The 10,213-nt window shown below is 45.3% G+C and overlaps 1 pseudogene; it reads right to left on the bottom strand.

The window, feature by feature from the left end:
- Positions 1-8,923: 8,923 nt before the first annotated feature.
- LOC6555961 lies at positions 8,924-9,093 on the bottom strand (annotated as a pseudogene).
- Between the last annotated feature and the right edge of the window lie 1,120 nt (positions 9,094-10,213).

The following is a 10,213-nucleotide window of genomic DNA, read 5'->3' as shown; positions in this document are numbered from 1 at the left end:
TATTTATGCCTCTAACTGGAACGTACCTTGAGCATATATGCTGTGACCCGAAAGATGATGAACTATACTTGATCAGGTTGAAGTCAGGGGAAACTCTGATGGAAGACCGAAACAGTTCTTGCAAATCAATTGTCAGAATTGAGTATAGGGGCGAAAGACCAATCAAACCATCTAGTAGCTGGTTCCTTCCGAAGTTTCCCTCAGGATAGCTGGTGCATTTTAATATTATAGAAAATAATCTTATCTGGTAAAGCGAATGATTAAAGGCCTTAGGGTCGAAACGATCTTATCCTATTCTCAAACTTTAAATGGGTAAGAACCTTAACTTTCTTAATATGAAGTTCAAGGTTATGATATAATGTGCCCAGTGGGCCACTTTTGGTAAGCAGAACAGGCGCTGTGGGATGAACCAAACGTAATGTTACGGTGCCCAAATTAACAACTCATGCAGATACCATGAAAGGCGTTGGTTGCTTAAAGCAACAGGACGGTGATCATGGAAGTCGAAATCCGCTAAGGAGTGTGTAACAACTCACCTGCCGAAGCAACTAGCCCTTAAAATGGATGGCGCTTAAGTTGTATACCTATACATTACCGCTAAAGTAGATGATTTATATTACTTGTGATATAAATTTTGGAACTTTAGAGAGTAGGAAGGTACAATGACGCGCATGAATGGATTAACGAGATTGCTACTGTCCCTATCTACTTACTTGTGGCAGAGCTTTTTCGCCGGCCGAAGAGCAGTAATCCGAAGCAGTTCCGGTGCAGTGAATGTGCCGGTAACTAGAGGTTGCCCGCAGGGGTCAACCAGCGGCCCATTTATTTGGGACATGCTGATGGACGTACTGCTTCAGCGCCTCGAGCCGTATTGCCTGCTAAGTGCATACGCGGATAACCTGCTTTTTCTCATCGAGGGAAATTCCCGAGCCGTTCGAAAGGAAAAAGGAGCGCAACTGATGTCCATCGATGAAACGTGGGGAGCGGAAATAGGCGTTGCCGTTTCAACCAGCAAGATGGTAATAATGCTGCTCAAAGGTGCCTTGAGACGAGCGCCTACGGTAAGATTCGCTGGAGCGAACCTGCCGTATGTGCGTAGCTGTCGGTACCTTGGCATCACGGTCAGTGAAGGAATGAAATTCCTCACGCACATAGCTTCACTTCGCCAGCGGATGACCCGAGTCGTTGCAGAATTAACGCGTGTCCTACGAGTCGACTGGGGCTTCAGTCCTCGAGCCAGGCGGACCATATATGCGGGACTCATGGCACCTTGTGTGCTGTTTGGTGCCTCGGTATGGTATGACACCGCCGCACAGGTAGCTGCCAGCGACTGTCCTCCTGCCATAGACTGATCCTGCTTGGATGTCTATCGGTATGCCGAACAGTGTCCACCGCGGCACTGCAGGTTCTTGCTGGAGCCCCCCCGCTTGACTTGGCCGCTAAGAAATTAGCGGTCAAATACGAGCTGAATCGTGGATACCCGCTGGAGGAGAACGACTGGCTCTATGGCGAATGGAGCAAAAAGAGATTCGCCTAGAGGAATGCCTGCTATTGAGTTGGCAAAGCAGATGGGATGACGACAGCGAACCAGGACGGGTGACGCACAGGTTCATCCCGGACGTCACCCTTGTCTATCGGGATCAAAATTTTGGTTTCTCGATGATGGCGTCTTTCTTGCTCACTGGGCACGGCGACTAATGCGGCAATAGGTCACTCCGCCCGTACTTGTCGGCTAGGTAGATCTCGCTTCTCAGCAAGGGGCAGTGCTTGCCCGGCAAGCAAGCTACCGGGGTGGTTGCTATGTACATAGCTATAGCTTCCAGACCGGGACGTTTTGTCTAGCGTATCTGGACACATGCATCATATGCTCACTTGTGGGTGTATAGGGTGCCGTGATTGTAATCCCTTCAATGTTCCACCACGTAAAACAAGTTCGGAGGGATCCGATTCATACACTGTCCCTATCTACTATCTAGCGAAACCACAGCCAAGGGAACGGGCTTGGAATAATTAGCGGGGTAAGAAAACCCTTTTGAGCTTGACTCTAATCTGGCAGTGTAAGGAGACAAAGGAGGTGTAGAATAAGTTGGAGATATTAGACCTCGGTTTGGTATCGTCAATGAAATACCACTACTCTTATTGTTTCCTTACTTACTTGATTAAATGGAACGTGTATCATTGTATCATTTCCTAGCCATTATACGGATATATTTATTATATCTTATGGTATTGGGTTTTGATGCAAGCTTCTTGATCAAAGTATCACGAGTTTGTTATATCATCGGAAACAAATCGCAAGCAAAAGGGCAAATGCTGACTTGATCTCGGTGTTCAGTACACACAGGGACAGCAAAAGCTCGGCCTATCGACCCTTTTGGTTTAAAGAGTTTTTAACAAGAGGTGTCAGAAAAGTTACCATAGGGATAACTGGCTTGTGGCGGCCAAGCGTTTATAGTGATAATTGTGAAGCAAAATTCACCAAGCGTTGGATTGTTCACCCATGCAAGGGAACGTGAACTGGGTTTAGACCGTCGTGAGACAGGTTAGTATTGCCCTACTAATGACAAAACGTTGTTGCGACAGCATTCCTGCGTAGTACGAGAGGAACCGCAGCTACGGACCAATGGCACACTACTTGTTCGAGCGAACAGTGGTATGACGCTACGTCCGTTGGATTATGCCTGAACACCTCTAAGGTCGTATCCGTGCTGGACTGCAATGATAAATAAGGGGAAATTTGCATTGTATGGCTTCTAAACCATTTAAAGTTTATAATTTACTTTATAAACGGCAATGGATGTGATGCCAATGTAATTTGTAACATAGTAAATTGGGAGGATCTTCGATCACCTGATGCCGCGCTAGTTACATATAAAAGCATTATTTAATACAATGACAAAGCCTAGAATCAATTGTAAACGACTTTTGTAACAGGCAAGGTGTTGTAAGTGGTTGAGCAGCTGCCATACTGCGACCCACTGAAGCTTATGATTCGATATAAAATATATAAGTACTCATCATGTACTTATAATGGGAAGCAGCATTCCATCCCACGGCGCCCAGAGTGCCCAGAGTAGCCAAATTCCACGTCATTAATTTAGTGGAGTTTTTTAAAAAGTGTTTAAAGTGTTTATTTTCTAAGTGATTTTCGCTGTGAAAAGTTAACCTGGAATCTTTAAAAACGTACAGACAGTTGAGCCAAGTCCTGGAGTGCGTGTGATACACGAACGCAAGTTCATGCAACGTGTCCTTTGGCTGCAGATGGTATTTAACTTATTTGCAAAAGTGCACGTAGCTAGCAAATCAGCTGACTGGTGTCACCAGTCGTCGCGTACTCAGCTGGTGGAACAGCTGTTCCAGTGGTGTGTGTACTAGCTAAACTGAATCCGATAACCACAATCAGTCCCATAAAGCGCCAGCAGGTGGCACTTTTTGCTCCCCCCCTCTGCGCCTGACAATTAAACACACTCATACAGAAAAGGCAAAAATCTTAAAGACACGTGCTACTGCATGCAGTTCCCATGGGCAAAAACGCTATGGATGTGGATAATGTGGCTTTTCCCTTTTCTAAGCAAAAAATGGTTGGCAAACGCTGGTGCCTAAGAAGAATGCAGGCAAGCGCAAGGAGCCACCTAACGTAGCCACGACTGTAAACCCCAAAGTTCCCAAGGTACTAAAACACACATAAAGAAGAAGACGTCGGCCACTGGCAGCTCCAGCTCCAGCTCCAGTGAAAGTGAAAGTGAATCTGACAATGAATCCGAGGAACCAGGTGAGGTACGACAGTCACCGTGCCCCAAAAGAAAAAGACAGCTAGGCTGGCCAAAGTCAATGAGGTCAGCGATGCTAAGGAGCTGCTGTCAAACACCAACCGATTCGCTGCACTGCCTATGGAAGAGAACGTTGTTACCAAGGAACCAGCTATACCAGTGGAGGCCGCTGTACCCAAGCCCCCTCCAATCGTAATACCAGGGGTGCACACCATCGCAGACATGCTAGCTGACCTTGGAGAAGTCACCGAGCCAGGTAGCTTCGCTTACAATGCTACCGGAGGAGGTAGCGTAAGAATTATGCCGAAAGACAGCTCGACATATCGGAAAATTGTTAACCACATGAACAACCACAACATGGCCTTCAGGACTTTCCAGCTCAAGGAAAACCGAGCTTTTCGCGTGGTAATTAAGGGGCTACATTCAACAACGCCTTCAAGCAACAACAAAAAGGTGTTCACAACCGAGGAGCCCAGAAAGTTCAATGACCTGGTGCAGTGCTACCGCTGCCAGGCTTTCGGGCATACCAAGACGTACTGCAGACTGCAGTACACTTGCGTAAAGTGCGGTCAAGAGCATGCCTCTATCGAGTGCACTAAGTCCAAAGGCGGTCCTGCTACATGCGGTAACTCCGGGGAGGCGCACACTGCGTCATACCAAGGCTGCCGTGCATATATCGAGGCCAAGAAGAGGGCTTCCGCCAAGCCAAAAGCGAAGGCAATGACTCCACCGTTGAAAGAGGACCATACACCACCAGCGACAACCGACAACGCCACATACTCTGGCTTTAGCTACGCTGACGTCACCAGGGGAGGATACCCCCAGCAACAGCAACCCAAACACATCTTCAACCAACAAGGTCTCATTGACCGGGAGGCGCATGGAGAACATGTTGGACTCAATGTTCTCCCAGATTAAAGAAATGGTGATGGCCATGTTCTCCTGCCAGAGAACCATGCCATGAACACACAAATAGTAATCTGGAATGCTAACGGCTTGGCGAGGAACAAGCCAGAAGTGGAGCTCTACCTGAAAACCAACCAGGTGGATGTGATGCTGGTCAGCGAGATCCACTTTACAACGAGGTCTCACTTCAAAATCCCTGGCTACGAAGTGGTCAACGCCTTGCACCCGGCGGACAGAATCAGAAGTGGAGCCACAGTAATCGTGCGAAGTGGATTACTGTACGAGGAGATGGAGCCGGTGCAGCTGGACTGGATGCAATGCGCCAGGATTCAGCTGCTGACACATTCGGGAAAAATTTGTATCGCGGCAGCATACTTGCCTCCTCGTTTCACAATTAGCCATCCCCAGTTGTCATTGCAGCTGAAAAACTTGGGTCCCAAATTTCTTATTGGCGGAGACTTTAATGCAGGTTTGTCAACCCCAAGGGCAGCACTCTGCTTAGGTGCGTCAGAGAGTTGGGCTGCAATCTGCACACAACGGGAGAGCCGACATACTGGCCCAGTGACCCTAACAAAATACCGGACCTCCTTAATCTAGGCATCAGTAGAGGCATCGACCCGGCGAAAGTATCTACAGTTGGGTGCTACGAGCTGTGCTCTGACCACAGCATGGTCAGGATACTACTTAGGACCTCCTTCCTAAGGACTCCCGGAGGCACCAAACTGATCAGGCGAAATACCGACACAACTGTGTTTAAAAGCTGGCTTGAAGAAAACGTTGACCCACATCCGGCTATCAGCAGTGGAGGAGACATTGACGATGCCGTTGCTAGCCGTATTGGCAATATCCATTAGGCGGCAAGGTTGGCCACACCCACACCTCGTACCAACAGTGGGAGACTCCAAGTGGCCCGCAGGGACTGAACTGGCGTCGATGGTATCGGAGAAAAGGAGGTTGAGGAGAGTCTGGCAGTCTAGCAGAGCTCCGTCGAACAAGAGGGCCTACAACAGAGCCTGTAAGCAGCTCAAACAGATGCTTCATGACTCGAGAAGCAAGGCGCTCGAGGAGTACCTAGTAGAACTGGAGCCTGGCAATGCTGAGCACAACATCTGGAACGCACCAAATACCTGAAAAGGCTTGTGCGGAGGGTGCCACCTGTCAAAACAGCTACAGGTGTATGGTGCCGGTCAAGCCAAGAGAAAGCGGATGCGTTTGCCGACCATCTGGAAACCTGTTTCCAGCTATTCGCCCTATGTGAAGACGAAGACGTTGAAGAGACGAAGCAGTTCGTTGACGCATCCTGCCCGATGGACCTGCCTATCGCAGAGATAGGTAGTCAGGAGATTCTGGATGAGATTTCGTGCTTGAAGCTCACCAAATCTCCTGGCCATGACAAATTCGACGCAGCTGCCCTCAAGCTACACCCAGCGAACTGCATAGAGTTCCTCAAGGCTCTGATGAACCAATGCTTAAGACTGGGACACTTTCCTTCTCAGTGGAAGTGCGCTGAGGCTATCCTCATTCCGAGCTAGGCTCATACAGGCCCATAAGTCTACTCGCCATCCTGTCAAAAATCCTGGAGAAGCTGTTCCTCAAGAGGTTGCTGACCATCCTGGAGGAAAAGAGGATCATCCCCGACCACCAGTTCGGTTTCAGGCAAGGACATGGCGCCATTCAGCAGTGCCACCGGGTCGCCTCAAGGGTCTTGGATGCCTTCGAAAACAAGAAATATTGCGCAGCAGTCTTTCTGGATGTGGGGCAGGCTTTCGACAGGGTGTGGCACATCGGCCTGCTATTCAAGCTGAAGCAACAGTTACCGACCCCATACTACATGTTCCTTAAGGCATTCGTCGAAGAGAGGAGGTTCTACGTGAGGAGCAGTAACTCCAAATCACCCCAACACGTGGTGAGAGCCGGAGTACCCCAGGGCAGCGTACTCGGTCCTGTGCTGTACAACAAATTCACCTCCGATATGCCAGTATCTGAAGACAACAGACACAACGCTCCTGTTCTCTGACGCAACTCCTACTCTGGCAGCGCAAGGGCTGCAACACGAGCTGGATACGATTCAGAGAAAGGTAAAACGTGAAAGGTGAAAAGGTGAAACACCGCCATAAACGCTGACAAATCCACCTACGTCATGTTTACACTCAGACCAGGCAACTGTCCACCCGTCCACATTAACGGCACCAACATACGGTCCAATGCGAAGACCAAGTACCTGCGACTAACCCTGGACAAGCGTCTCACATGGAAGGACCACATAGGGGACAAAGTAAAACTCATGAGACACAAATGCCGCTCCATGACATGGCTCCTGGGCAGACGAAGCACGCTACCCTCTAGATACAAACTGCTGCTCTACAAAGCCTTCATAAAGCCGGCTTGGACATACGGGATTGAGCTGTGGGGCACTGCCTCCCCTACAAATATCAAAAAACTACAGAGAGCAGAATGCCGCATCCTGGGCAGATGTAAATAAAAATACTGTAATAATATCTTGGCAAATATCTCCCTTCCGCTTTTTTTGCTCTTTATTCAATGCTTTATTTAAAGTGTTACAGTGATCGGATTTAGTTCAAATATGCGCTGTTTTGTTTGATAATCTGTTTCCATCTAGACGGCAACTTCATAATACCTCCCTCGTAGAAGCCCCCCTCCTTATTTGCGAAGAACTCGGACAGCCACTTTTCACAAGCCTCTTTTGAGTTCAACTTTACACCACCAAGGGCATTCGCCATGGACAGGAACAGGTGGTAATCACTTGGCGCTATTTTCGGGCTATATGGTGGATGCGATAAAACCTCCCATCCGAGCTCCCGTAGCTTCTGAGGAGTCATCAACGAAGTGTGTGGTCTGGCGTTGTCCTGGGGGAACACTACACCCTTCCTGTTGGCCAATTCTGGACGCTTCTGGTCGATCGCCTGCTTCAAGCGGTCCAGTTGTTCGCAGTAGATGGTAGAATTAAGCGTCTGGCCATATGGGAGCAGCTCATAGTGGATGATTCCCTTCCAATCCCAGCAAACACACAGCAAAACCTTCCTGGCCGTCAATCCCGGCTTGGCCACTGTTTGGGACGATTCACCGGCCTTCGACCACGACCGTTTTCGCTTGATATTGTCGTATGTGATCCATTTTTCCTCGCCAGTCACCATCCGCTTCAAGAATGGGTCGAGTTCGTTCCGTTTCAGCAGCATATCGCAGGCGATGATTCGGTCCAGAAGGTTTTTTTGCGTCAAATCATGCGGCACCCAAACATCAAGCTTTTTTTTATATCCTTCTGCAGATGGCTTAAAATGGTTTGGTGACTAACTCCCATCTCCTGGGCGATGTCACGAGATGCCACATGCCGGTCTAACTCGATGTATTCCATGATTTGATCGGTATTTGTCGTCACAGGTCTTCCGCCGGCTGGCTTATCCATGGTATCGTTTTCACCGGCTCTGAATCGTCGAAACGATTCCTCCGCGGTTCGAAGTGATAGAGTACCATCCCCCAAAACACCATTAATCTCACGGAACGTCAAGACCTTTCAAATTATGTATAGTATTGCCAGATACGAGCTCTGTAGCGCTTTGTACATAGCCGCGAAATTCAAAAGACAGGGGATATTTGACAACCTTATATAATATTAAAATGCACCAGCTATCCTGAGGGAAACTTCGGAAGGAACCAGCTACTAGATGGTTCGATTGCTCTTTTGCCCCTATACTCAATTCTGACAATCGATTTGCACGTCAGAAATGTTTCGGTCTTCCATCAGGGTTTCCCCTGCCTTCAACCTGATCACGTATAGTTCACCATCGGGTCACAGCATATATGAGGCATAAATAATATAAATATACTTTATACATAACTATATAATTGAGGTTGTATATAACTTTTTTTTGCCATTAATTAATAACTGATATATATTGATAAAAACATTTTATTAAATTATTTCTTGTAAGAAAGTGTTTTCCATTAAACGAACCAACGAAGAATAATAACATAGCCAAGTTTTTTCTATTTCCGAATCATTAATAAGAGACAATTCTAGATGAAAAATAATTCAATTTTTTATGCTAGACATTTCTCAGTATTACTTGATCGAAAAAGAAAATATTTCTCTCCGTTTTTCACATCCAAATGTGAGATAATGTATTCATATATATTTTTTAATATTATGAATAAAAAAATTATTATTTTATCCAATAATATACCATATGCTTATAAAATTTATAAACAACTTAATTAGCATAGTCTTACTACCCTCAACCATATGTAGTCCAAGCAGCACTATAAAATTAATTAAAGTACATAACTGCGATATGCATTCAAAATGTCGATGTTCATGTGTCTTGCAGTTCACACGATGACGCACAGTTTGCTGCGTTCATCATCGACCCATGAGCCGAGTGATCCACCGCTTAGAGTTTTATTTTTATATAATGTCAATTTTGTTTTTATTGAAAGAAATTAAAAATACACCATTTTACTGGCATATATCAATTCCTTCAATAAATGTATTTTTATACCTAAAATAAATGCTGCGAAATGTCTTAGTTTCATATAAGCATTTTGTATCATATAATATAGTCTGGTTATTTACGGTTTATATTTAACTATGTTTGGGCGATGTTTACTGCAATTTATACAAAACATTAATCTGATGGGTACCAGGTGCCACATTGTATATTTTAGGTTGTTGCATTAGCCAACGTATGCTCATAACTAAGATGAACAATACATATTCGCAACGCGTATATATTATGGTCCATATACACACAAAGTTCACCATTTTATATAAACAAATTATTTTGATAACCATTATTTTAAAGTTTTAATTCGATTTCCATTTTTGAATTTTATATCTTCGATCTCCAATATTCGAAGTTTTATTTTTACACTTTAAAGCCACATATATATAATATTTTTTGTTGTGCCCGCCATTACACAGGATTTTGTAATGTTAAAATCTTATGAGGTTGCCAAAGCCTCATATAAATAGAAACCCATATTATTATTTTGATTCAATCGAATCGTTTTGTTCTATAATCATATCATATCATGCGCTTTGCTTTTGTAATTTGGTAAATTTGGTAATCTCGTAAATTTGATAATATGGTAATATAAATTTGGTAAATTTTTTAATTTGGTAAGAACTAGGGCGGTATCTGATCGCCTTCGAACCTCTTTCGTTCTTGATTAATGAAAACATCTTTGGCAAATGCTTTTGCTTAAGTTAGTTTTAGTTAAGTTAGTTAGTGTGCGTCGTAATACTAATGCCTCCAAACTGCTTCTATTAATCATTACCTCTTGATCAGAAAACCAATGAAAGCAGAACAGAGGTTTTATTTCACTCTAATTTGTTCAAAGTAATAGTACCGGCCCACAATAACACTCGTTCAAGAGCATTAATGCAGGTTTTTAAATAGGAGGAACATACGAAAAAATACAAGTATTTAATTGTTAGTCCCAGTTACTTGGCCTTCGCATTGGACGGTATGTTGGTGCCGTTGATGTGGACGGGTGGACAGTTGCCTGTTCTGAGTGTA

Source organism: Drosophila erecta, unplaced genomic scaffold (assembly GCF_003286155.1).
Source record: "Drosophila erecta strain 14021-0224.00,06,07 unplaced genomic scaffold, DereRS2 tig00000329-arrow-arrow-pilon, whole genome shotgun sequence".
In the NCBI taxonomy this organism is placed as follows: domain Eukaryota; kingdom Metazoa; phylum Arthropoda; class Insecta; order Diptera; family Drosophilidae; genus Drosophila; species Drosophila erecta.
This window is presented reverse-complemented; position numbering and strand designations above follow the sequence as displayed.